Source organism: Moschus berezovskii, chromosome 5 (genome assembly GCF_049115385.1).
Source record: "Moschus berezovskii isolate FMDL1 chromosome 5, NW_MosBer_1.0, whole genome shotgun sequence".
Taxonomy (NCBI): Eukaryota; Metazoa; Chordata; class Mammalia; order Artiodactyla; family Moschidae; genus Moschus; species Moschus berezovskii.
In genome coordinates, this window is record NC_142464.1 from 15,582,786 (window position 1) to 15,595,922 (window position 13,137).

The following is a 13,137-nucleotide window of genomic DNA, read 5'->3' on the forward strand; positions in this document are numbered from 1 at the left end:
AAGCAAATTTGGACAACTCAGCAGTGGCCACAGGACTGGAACAGGTCAGTTTTCATATCAATCCCAAAGAAGAGCAATGCCAAAGAATGTTCAGACTACCACACAATTTCAATCACTTTACATGCTAGCAAGGTAATACTCAAAATGCTATTTTTTGAGAAATTTGAGAATTCTGTTTTTGAGAGAATAGCCAGGCTCCTCTGCTCATGGGGATTCTTCAGGCAAGAATACTGGAGTGGGTTGACATGCCGTCCTACAGGGGATCTTCCCAACCCAAGGATCCAACCCAGGTCTCCCACATTGCAGGCATATTCTTTTCCAACTGAGCCACAAGAGAAGTATTCTGAACTATATGCAAATCTTTCAGGGGTCACTGTGGCTAAGGGGTTTATATGTATATATGTTCTGCAAAGAGAAAAACAGATCTATATAAGGAAATTTCCAGTTAAAAAAATAATTGCATTACATACCTATTGAAATTTAGGTTCAAAATATTTTTTCATCATTATTCAGTGGTTCATAAATTTTGTTACAGATCAAAATAATTTGAAAATTTTACTTTTTAATGAAAATAATTGAACCCAGTCTGAGAATATTCTGGAATTTTAGTTCTGGCATGGACTCTCTCCACTAGATTTTTTAATTAAAGCTTTTTGTTGTTTCTCTATTTGAGATACTAGTAGATCCACATGCAATTGTAATAAATGATACAGAGAGAGCTTCTGTGCCTTTACTCCATTTCTCAGAATGGTGTATGTGCAAGCATGCTCCATCTCTTCAGTAATGTCTGACTCTTTGTGACCCTATGAACCATAGACGACCAGACTCCTCTGTCTATGGGATTCTCCAGGCAAGGATACTGGAGTGGGTTACTGTTTTCTCATGGAAACATCTTGCAAATTATAGTTCAATGTCATGACCAGGATACTGATACAATAAACATAATGAACAGAGGTGAGATGGACTTGTGTTTGAACTATCAGAATGGCAGGAAACTGGAGAGGGAGACTTAAAGGGGTAAATCCAGAAATCCCTGCACATCTTCTCCTTAAAACCGTAAGTGACTTCAAAACTTGTTCGTGAAAAAAAAAAACAAAACAAAACAAAACAAAAAACTTGTTCGTGTATATACTGATGTTTGTTAAGAAACAAGGGGAAAGTTAGAGGTGTGATCTGTAGCAAAGATTTCAGAAGCTCCTTTGTGCCAGAGAGGTCAAGTTTCTAGATTAAAGTAGAAATTAGAGATGTGCCAACTAAATGTGACATGTGATCTTGATAAGAGACAGAAACTATAAAATGAGAATGTCTAAAATATTTTTTATTGAATTTTTAGAAAGAGATGAAAGAATGACTGGGGTAGAGAAATGTTTGAAAAGGTAATGACTGAGGATTTTCTGATATTAACAATACAGCTATAAAGAAGAAGCCCTATGAACCACAGTAATATGAATAAAATTAAAATGGTGCATGTCATTGTAAAACTGAAAAATTAAAGAGAAAAAACTTAAGGCAGCCAAGGGGATAAAAAAGGTAGGTTACCTTCAAAGAAGCAACGGATAAAAAGAGATTATTCCTCTATGAAAACAATGCAGACCAAAAGGCAATGGAGTATAACTTTTCAGAGAGCTGAAAGAAAAATACTGCTGACTTATAATGTTGTGTCCCTTGACAGTATTCTTTCAAGAATAAAACAAATAGAAAATAATTTTAGCAGAAAAGCTGTACCAAAATTGTAAAATATCAAAGCATACTTCAGAAAAAATGGGAAATGAACTCAAAAGGAAGCTCATCTTTTATGAAGGAATTAAGAAAAGTACAATGACTAAATATGAGGGCAAGTCTAGATAAATACTGACATATAAAACAATGGTATCTTTTGGGATTTAAAATATACACAAAATTTAAATACCAATAAACAATAGCATGTGAGCTGGATGAGCAGAAAGCAGAAATAAAATGTTAGAAAGGCCTTCAGTTTTTATTGGTAAGTCCCCAGGTGGTTCAGCAGGTAAAGACCTGCCAATGAAGGAGATGTGGGTTTAATTTCTGAGTTGAGAAGATTTTTTGGAGGAACAATGCAACCTACTCCAGTATTCCCACGTGGTAAATCCCATGGAGACAAGAGCCTGGCAGGCTACAGTCCATGGGGGTTGAAAAGAGTCACACATGACTTAGTGACTAAAGCAACAACAAAGAGGATATTAGTTTTCATTATTAACATAAACTTTAATAATAATAAAAAGTGAATAGAAAAACAATCCAATGAACTATTCAGATAGATTAATGCAAGGAATGGGAGAGAGGAAAACAGCTATATACATATGATCAATGTATTTTAACATAGATGCTAAGGCAAATTTACTGGGGAAAAGAAAGCATTTTCAAGAAATGGTACTATAAATACACCAAAAAGATGCCTACAGGAAGAAAATACATTGATTAGTGTTGAAAAATGTTTCATTACTTATAGAAATTGATGTAGAAATTAAAGGGGGAACAACAAAGAGATAGGATTTAATAAATGCTTTCAAAGATATATCTTTAAAGCAGTTTCTTACTGGTTATGTTGTAGATATATTTGCAAGGTTAATACTGTTATTTCTGGATGATAACAAAGGTGTTGCTTCAGTTCAGTTCAGTCTCTCAGTAATGTCCAACTCTTTGCGATCCCATGGCCTACAGCACACCAGGCCTCCCTGTCCATCACCAACTCCCGGAGTTTACCCAGACTCGTGTCCATTGAGCTGGTGATGCCATCCAACAATCTCATCTTCCATTGTCCCCTTCTTCTCCTGCCTTCAATCTTTCCCAGCATCAGGGTCTTTTCAAATGAGTCAGCTCTTCGCAACAGGCAGCCAAAGTATTGGAGTTTCAGCTTCAACATCAGTCCTTCCAATGAACACTCAGATATGATCACTTCTAGGATGGATGGGTTGGATCTCCTTGCAGTCCAGGGGACTCTCAAGAGTCGTTTCCAACACCACATTTCAAAAGCATCAATTCATCGGCGCTCAGCTTTCTTTATAGTCCACCTCTCACATCCATATGACTACTGGAAAAACCATAGCCTTGACTAGACAGAGCTTTGTTGGTAAACTAATGTCTCTGCTTTTAAATATGCTCTCTAGATTGGTTATAACTTTCCTGCCAAGGAGTAAGTGTCTTTTAATTACATGGCTGCAGTCATCATCTGAAGTGATTTTGTAGCCCAAAAAGTAAAGTCTGTCACTGTTTCCACTGTTTCTCCATCTATTTGCCATGAAGTGATGGAACCGCATGCTATAATCTTAGTTTTCTGAATGTTGAGCTCTAAGCCAACATTTTCACTCTCCTCTTTCACTTTCATCAAGAGGCTCTTTAGTTCTTCTACACTTTCTGCCATAAGGGTGGTGTCATCTGCATATCTGAGGTTATTAATATTTCTCCCAGCACTCTTGATTCCAGCTTGCGCTTCATCCAGACCAGGGTTTCACATGATGTACTCTGCATATAAGTTAAATAAGCGTGGTGACAATATATAGCCTTGAAATACTGCTTTCCCAATTTGGAACCAGTCTGTTGTTCCATGTCCAGTTCTAACTGTTGCTTCCTGACCTGCATATAGGTTTCTCAAGAGGCAGGTCAGGTGGTCTGGTATTCCAATCTCTTTCAGAATTTTCCAGTTTATTGTGATCCACACAGTCAAAGGCTTTGGCATAGTCAATAAAGCAGAAATAGATATTTTTCTGGAACTCTCTTGCTTTTTTGATGATCCAGCAGATGTTGGCAATTTGATCTCTGGTTCCTCTACCTTTTCTAAAACCAGCTGGAACATCTGGAAGTTCATGTATTGCTGAAGCCTGGCTTGGAGAATTTTGAGCATTACTTTACTAGTGTCTAAGATGAATGCAATTGTGCGGTAGTTTGAGCATTCTTTGGCATTGCCTTTTTAGGGATTGGAATGAAAACTGACCTTTTCCAGTCCTGTGGCATCTGCTGAGTTTTCCAAATTTGCTCTCATTTTGAGTGCAGCACTTTCACAGCATCATCTTTCAGGATTTGAAATAGTTCAACTGGAATTCCATCACCTCCACTAGCTTTGTTCGTAGTGATGCTTCCTAAGGCCCATATGACTTCACATTCCAAGATGTCTGGCTCTAGGTGAGTGATAACACCATCGTGGTTATATGTTTCATGAAAGTCTTTTTTATATAGTTTCTGTGTATTCTTGCAACCTCTTCTTAATATCCCTTGCTTCTGTTAGGTCCATAACATTTCTGTCCTTTATTGAGCCCATCTTTGCATGAAATGTTCCTTTGGTATCTCTAATTTTCTTGAAGAGATCTCTAGACTTTCCATTGTTTGCCTCTATTTGTTTGCACTGAGGAAGGTTTTCTTATCTCCCCTTGCTATTCTTTGGAACTCTGCAATCAAATGGGTATATCCTTCCTTTTCTCCTTTGCTTTTGGCTTCTCTTCTTTTCACAGCTATTTGTAAGGCCTCCTCAGACAGCCATTTTGCTTTTTTCATTTCTTTTTCTTGGGGATGGTCTTGCTCCCTGTCTCCTGTACAGTGTTATGAACCTCCATCCATAGTTCATCAGACACTCTGTCTAGCAGATCTGCTCCTTAAAACTATTTGCCACTTCCACTGTATAATTGTAAGGGATATGATTTAGGTCATACCTGAATGATCTAGTGGTTTTCCCTACTTTTTTCAATTTAAGTCTGAATTTGACAATAAGTAGAATGTGTTGCTAAGCTTACCTATATATTATTTCCTAAAATATATAAAATATGATAAAACTATATATATATATGAGTCTAGACCTCAGTTTATTATTTACTACATGGAACTACTTTTTCCAAAGGAATTTTGGCCTCAATTAAACTTTATTAATACATGTTTTCAGTATTAATCAATTACCTAAAACAATAATTAACCTTTTCTCACTATATCTTTTGTCACATAGCAGCAAATACCATATTTTATCATTTTGTATATTCTCTGTCATTTGCTACTTCCTTCAAAGAAATTACTTTAAATGAAGCTTAATTTCAAAAAGATATATCTGTGTTCTTATATATGTATATATAGATAAATATACATTCACAGGGATATCGGATTTTAGTGAAAAAGTAAGAAAACTTTTAAGAAACTAGCTTTAAGAAATTTAAATAGATAAAGATTTATTACTGTCAAATGCTTACAGCAATTTGAATTACTGATGAAGTATTTCTAAGAAGTAAGTTGACCATTGTAACTGGATACATAAATTATTTTTAAATTACATTATTTGCATATAAATTATTATTATTAATAAAATGCTAGCAATTTTACTTATAAACTATTAATATGCACCAGCCACTTGGCTAAACACTTTAAACAAGTCATCCCTATGAATTTTCATAACTGCATTTCATAGGAAGGCACAGTTAATATATTTCTTTTTCAAAATAACAAAAGACAGAAATAAAGTTACTGGTTCTTACAATCCAGTCAATAATAGAAGTTAAAACTCACAGCTAGTCACATCTAACATTGAAATTTGGCTTCTCTATATTTTGTGTAATATATTGCTAAAGTTCTCCAGATAACTTGATTTTGCAGTGAGGTTAGCATACACCTACTCTATTTTACAATATTTGTTTGCCCAGCAAACTCTCTCTTGAAAAACCTTATTTTCCACTTTTTCAAAAATTAAAAGCCATCCTAAACATTCCAAAATATTCATATTAGTTGAATCTGATTTAATGAGATATACTCCATTGAGATTAGCAAATAGAGGCAAGAATTCAGTTTCTCTACTGGATCATCAAAGATATGGCAGTAATCCTAAATTACTATCTACTGAATAAAATAATAATAGTAATAGGGATACACTAGTTATAAATAGTTTTATTATTGTATTCAGTTCAGTTCAGTCACTCAGTCGTGTCTGACTCTTTGCGACCCCATGAATCACAGCACGCCAGGCCTCCCTGTCCATCACCAACTCCCGGAGTTCACTCAAATTCATGTCCACAGAGTTGGTGATGCCATCCAGCCATCTCATTCTCTGTCGTCCCCTTCTCCTCCAGCCCCCAATCCTTCCCAGCATCAGAGTCTTTTCCAGTGAGTCAACTCGTTGCATGAGGGGGTCAAAGTCTTGGAGTTTCAGCTTTAGCATCCGTCCTTCCAATGAACACCCAGGATTTATCTCCTTTAGAATGGACTGGTTGGATCTCCTTGCAGTCCAAGGGACTCACAAGAATATAGCTAACTTAAAACAATATATTAATAGTTTCCAATTTTTGTAACAATGCAAAAGAAATGTGTTTCATCCTTAACTAAAATCAAAAGAAGGTACTCCTGCTCTGTAGTAAGAGTGGCAGAAAACTCAGAGTCCTTCTGATTGTCAGCTACAAGAGTCTTGAAACAAGGCTATAAAAAGTCCAAAACTCCTGCAGTGGAGTCAGTCCTTGTCCTGCACACTTGGCACCGCCATGGTCCCCACAAGCCAAGCAGCTGTGTCACCTTCATGATAAACTCTCACTGGGGCAGAGCAGTCATAGGCAAAAAAAGTCTTCGTCTATGCATGCAGGTTCACTTCAGTTGTGTTCAACTCTTTGTGACCCTATAGATTGTGGTCTGCCAGGCTTCTCTGTTGGGGTGGGGTGGGGGGGGTCTCCAGGCAAGAATATTGGAGTGTATTGGCCAATACTGGCTGCCATACCCTTCTAGAGCACTATATTTCCTGCTGCCCTAGCTGCCAACCCCCCTGAGTACCTAGTGCTGCCAGAACCCCTGTGACCAAAGCAGCTGCACCACCTCCACACCTGGCCCTCACAGGGGCAAACAAAAGTCCTCCAGGGCAGCCTCAGGAGCAAACTCCAGGGGATGAGCCACATGCAGAGGTGGAAATAAAACCACAGTTGAAACCCAGGGGCAGTGTGGCTAAGGAAGAAGACCCAAAACTGCAGGCCCCAGCAAGGGGCACAGAAGAAATTTATAGTTATTAGTAAACTGGATGCTATAAGGCATGAGCCTCTTTGAACAAGTCCAGAGGGAACTGTTCATAGTCTTGAAAACAAGATATGATCCTGGGGTCGGAAAACCGACCCCAGATTGTTTCTCAACTGTTGTCTTAGAGTCACATGTTTTATGTATCTGGTGGAAAATCTATAGATAAGAATATTAGTCTTAGTTATTGATTTGTTTTTGATTACTGTTTCTTAGTTACTCAGTGGTTAATGATCATTTTGTTCTTTGGTCCTGAAGGCCACATGAGTTATAGCTTCACTCCCCTTATATTCTTTCATTCATGGCTTAAAGTATAATAAAGCTGGCTTGGATTCAGTTTTGGCACCTTCATCTTGGACCGGTGTTGGTCCCCTGATCCTCGCTTTTCTCTGAATTCTTGAGTCTTGTTTCTCATTCTCCCACCGTGTTGCACTTTCAGAAACCTTGCTTGTTGAGCCACTCTCGACATAAAACCTTCCTACCAGCTGTACAAGTTGCAGATTAAATCCACATGATCAACTAGGCAGACTGTGTCTATAGAATATATAAAAAGAGAGCTCCCACAAAAGAAAACACACTATTCCTGATAGCTGTGGATATTGGAGGCAAGAACACACAGGAGGAGGACCAGATTAGAGTCTGAGCTGCCTCCACAGCAGGTCCAGAGATCAGTACAGTGTTGGAGGGCATCCTAGGGAGGTGAGGTGGACTGTGACTCCCAGTGATGGAAAGGACTCTGACAGCAATGACTCAAGAAAAACATTATTCTTATGTTTTGATTGTTCTGTTGATTTTTTTGGATTTTTTCTTGCCCCTCCATTGTAGTTGTCTCTTGCTTTTATTCCCCTCAGTCACATTGGTTATTGTTGTTATAAACCTCTGCCTCTACATTGGGCTTGTGCATTTCTTTGTAGTTTTCCTTTTTTGTAATTTTTTAAAGGTATTATTATTTTTTCTACACTTATTCCTTTGTTTGCTTCTCCTACTGTTGTTTTCCCATTTGCAGTTAATCTTTAATGTATATAAATCTTTATCTACCTCTATTTAACTTTATATATCTATTCTTTCTTTTCTTTCTTCCTTTTCCCTCAACATATTTTTTCATTTTATTTTATTGCTTTGTTCTCCACTTGGCACCTTGCTTTAACTTTGTTTTCCAGTTTGCACTTTAGTTAGTTTTATTCTTAACTGTAGATATAATTTGTGGTTTCATTTATTTGCTGAGTCATTCTATTTTACTTTATTTTTGTTGGACAGTTTTCATTTGACATGGGTGTATATGTATATGTGTATATTCAGTTACACTTTTTATTATCGTTGTAAACTGCTTTTGCAGTTCTGTGGAATTCCCCCCTTTTTTTCTTTATTCTTCCTTTCCTTTTTATTTTCTCTTTTTTATAATATTTTAAATTTTTAAAAACTATTATATTTTTCTACATGTATTCCTTCATTTGCTAATCCTACTGTTCTTTTCCTCTTGCAGTCAATCTTTAATGTATATGAATCTTTATTTACCTCTACTTTGCATATCTATTTTTTCTTTCTTTTCCCTCTTTCCCTTCCTGTCAACATATTCATTAGCTTTGTTTTCATTGCTTTATTCCCCACTTGGCACCTTGATTTAGTTTGTTTTCCAGTTTGTGCTTTAGGTAATTTTATTCTTAACTAGTAGATATAATTTTGTGATCTCCTTTGTTTGCCAGGTCAACCTACTGTAATTTATTTTTCTTGGGTTGTTTTGGTTTTGCTTATAGGTGTATATGTATACATGTATATTCTATTATTTTAAGTATTATTTGCCTGATTTCGTAACGGCCATTTGTCTGGGGTTCATCTTTGGTTTCTCATTTTTGGGTATTTGCTTTAATCTCACTTAATGCCATAACAAACCACTTGTGGAATCTTCGTTCCTGACCAGAGATCAAGCCCTGAGCCTTTGGAGTGGGAGCACTGATTCCAAGACCCTAGACTACCAGAGAACTAACTCTCAGTTCAAATCAGTTCAGTCGCTCAGTTGTGTCTGACTCTTTGCAACCCCATGAATCACAGCACGCCAGGCCTTCCTGTCCATCACCAACTCCCGGAGTTCACGCAAACTCACCTCCATTGAGTCAGTGATGTCATCCAGCCATCTCACTAACTCTAGGGAGTATCAAATAGTGAGAATTCACACAAAGGAAACCATTTGAATATAAGACCCAGCACGACCCAACCTGTAATAGCACCCTGTGCAGGATGCCTCATCTAAACTGCAAAACAAAGCAAAAATACAAACCCAATCATCATCAGACAGGATTACCACCTCACTCAGCCTTGCTCATCAAGGGAAAACCAAATAAGCAAACAAACAAAAAACTCAGCACAAATCTCACTCTAAAGGAAGCTTAAACAAAATGCTGGACCAAGCTTAGGAGGGCAAGAATCAAAAGGAAGAAAGAATTCAACCTTGAACCCTGACTGGGAAAAGGAAACCTCAAACACAATAAGTTATAAAAATTATTAATGAAAAGGCAGAGAAATACTACATAAATGAAGGAAAAAACTAGAAACACAGAAGTTCAAATAAATGAAGAGGAAATAGGCAAACTACCTGAAAAAGAATTCAGAATAATGATAGTAAAGATGATCAGTAATCTTGAAAACAGAATGGATACAATGTAAGAATCAATTAGCAAAGACTTAAAGAAGTAAAGAATAAGCATACAGAGACAAACAGCACATTCACTGAAAATAAAAAGTACTCTTAAAGGTATCAATAGCAGAATATCTGAAGCAGAAGAACGAATCAATGAGCTGGAAGATAAATGTTGGAAATAACTTCTGAAGAGCAGAATAAAGTGAAAAGAATGACAAGAACTGAGGGTAGACTCAGAGACCTCTGGGACAATATCAAATGCAGCAACATTTGAACTATAGTGGTCCCGGGAAAAGAAGAGAAAAAGAAAGGGTATCAGAAAATCTTTTAAGAGATTATAGTTGAAAATTTCCCCAACATGGAAAATGAAATAGTCAAACAAGTTCAAGAGATGCAAAGAGTCCAATACAAGATAAACCCAAGGAGAAATATGGCAAGACACATACTAATCAAACTAACAAAGAAAAAACACAAAGAAATAATATTAAAAGCAGCAAGGGAAAAGCAACAAATAACATACAAAGGAAATCCCATATGCTTAACAGCTGACCTTTCAGCAGAAACTCTGCAGACCAGAAGGAAATGGCAGAATATACTTAAAGAACTGAAACGGAAAAATCTACAGCCAAGATTACTCTACCCAGCAAGGATCTCATTCAACGTTGATGGAGAAATCAAAAGCTTTTAGACAAGCAAAAGTTAAGAGAAGTCAGTACCACCAAATCAGCTTTACAAAAAATGTTAAAGGGCCTTATATAGTCAAGAAATACAAGAGAAGAAAAAGATCTACAAAATCAAACCATAAACAATTAAGAAAATTTCAATAGGAACACATACACACACACACACACATACATACATATATATATATATATATATATATATATATAAATTACTTTAAATGTAAATGAATTAAATGTTCCAACCAAAAGACACAGACTGGCTGAAAGGATACAAAAACAAGACCTGTATACATGCTGTTTAAAAGAAACCCACTTCAGACCAAAAGACATATATAGACTGAAAGTGAAAGGATGCAAAATTATATTCCATCCAAATGGGAAGCAAAAGAAAGTTGGAGTAGCAATCCTCATATCAGACAAAATAGACCTTAAAATAAAGATTATAAGAGATAAGGAAGGACATTGCATAAGAATCAAGGGATCAATCCAAGAGGAAGACATAACAATTGTAAGTATCACTGGAAAAGACTCTGATGCTCGGAAGGATTGGGGGCAGGAGGAGAAGGGGACGACAGAGAATGAGATGGCTGGATGGCATCACCAGCTCGATGGATATGAGTTTGAGTGAACTCCGGGACTTAGTGATGGACAGGGAGGCCTGGCATGCTGTGATTCATGGGGTCGCAAAGAGTCGGACACGACTGACCGACTGAACTGAACTGAACTGATGCAATCAACATAGGAGCACCTCAAAACATAAGACAAACACTAACAGACATAAAAGGAGAAATTGACAGTAACACAGTAATATAGGATACTTTAACAGCCCACTCACACCAATGGACAGATCATCAAACAGAAAATTAATAAGGAAACACATCTTAAATGATACATTAGATAAAATGGATCTCACTGATATCTTCAGGGCATTATATCCAAACACAGAAGAATACAACTTCTTCTCAAGTGCACATGGAACATTCTCCAGGATAGACCATATCTTGGGTCACAAATCAAACTTCAGTAAATTTAAGAAGATTGAAATTGTACCAAGCTTCTTCTCCAACTGAAATGCTATGACACTAGATATCAATTACGAGGAAAAAAAAAAGTGTAAAAAACACAAACACATGGAGATTAAACTATACTTTTCTTTATAACCAAGATGGCTTCACAGGAGAATTCTATCAAACATTCAGAGAAGAGGTAATGCATAACATTGTAAAAGTCTTTCAAAAAATTTCAGAGGAAGGAACAATTCCAAACTCATTCTATGAAGCCACCATCATCCTGATACCAAAACCAGACAAAGATAACACGAAAAAAGAAAACTACAGGCCAGTATCACTGATGAACATAGATGCAAAAATCCTCAACAAAACTTTAGCAAAGAGAATTCAGAAACACATAGAAATGCTCATACACCAAGATCAAGTTGGGTTTATTCCAGGAATGCAAGGATTCTTCAATATACAAATATCAATCAGTGTGATACACAATATTAACAAATTGAAAGATAAAACCATATGATAGTCTCAATAGAGGCAGAAAAAGCCTTTGACAAAATTCAGCAACGATTTATGATTGAAACTCTTCAAAAAATGGGCATAAAAGGAACCTACCTCAACATAGTAAAGTCCATATATGATAAGCCTATAGGAAACATTATTCTCAATGGTGAAAAACTGAAAGCATTCCCTCTAAGATCAGGAACAAGATCAGGATTTCCACTCTCACCACTATTATTCAACATAGATCTGGAAGTCCTGGCTACAGCAATCAGAGGAGAAAAAGAAATAAAACGAATCAAAATCAGGAAAGAAGAAGTAAAGCTCTCACTGTTTGCAAATGATATGATACAATACTTAGAAAATGCTAAAGATAATATCAGAAAATTACTAGAAATAATCAGTGAATTTAGCAAGTTGAAGGACAAAATAAATAGAGAGAAATCACTTGCATTTCTATATACTAACAATGAAAAATCAGAAAGAGAAATCAAAGAATAAAACCCTTTTACCAATGGAACAAAAATAATTAAATCTATAGGAATAAACTTACCTAAGGAGACAAAAAACTGTTCCACAGTTTATTGTGATCCACACAGACAAATGCTTTGGCATAGTCAATGAAGCAGAAATAAATGTTTTTTCTGGAACTCTCTTGCTTTCTCCATGATCCAGCAGATGTTGGCTATTTGATCTCTGGTTCCTCTGAAGGACATGGGAATACCAGACCACCTGACTTACCTCTTGAGAAACCTGTATGCAGGTCAGGAAGCAACAGTTAGAACTGGACATGGAAAAACAGACTGGTTCCAAATAGGAAAAGGAGTAAGTCAAGGTTGTATATTGTCACCCTGCTTATTTAACTTATCTGCAGAGTACATCATGAGGAACGCTGGGCTGGAAGAAGCACAAGCTGGAATCAAGATTGCCAGGAGGAATATCAATAACCTCAGATATACAGATGACACCACCCTATGGCAGAAACTGAACAGGAACTCAAAAGCCTATTAATGAAAGTGAAAGAGGAGAGTGAAAAGTTAAGCTTGAAGCTCAACATTCAGAAAACGAAGACCATGGCATCTGGTCCCATCACTTCATGGGAAATAGATGGAGAAACAGTGGAAACAGTCGAAACAGTGTCAGACTTTATTTTGGGGCTCCAAAATCACTGTGATTGCTGATTACAGCCATGAAATTAAAAGATGCTTACTCCTTGGAAGGAAAGCTACGACCAACCTAGATAGCATATTAAAAAGCAGAGACATTACTTAGCCAACCAAGGTCCGTCTAGTCAAGGCTATGGTTTTTCCCGTGGTTATGTATAGATGTG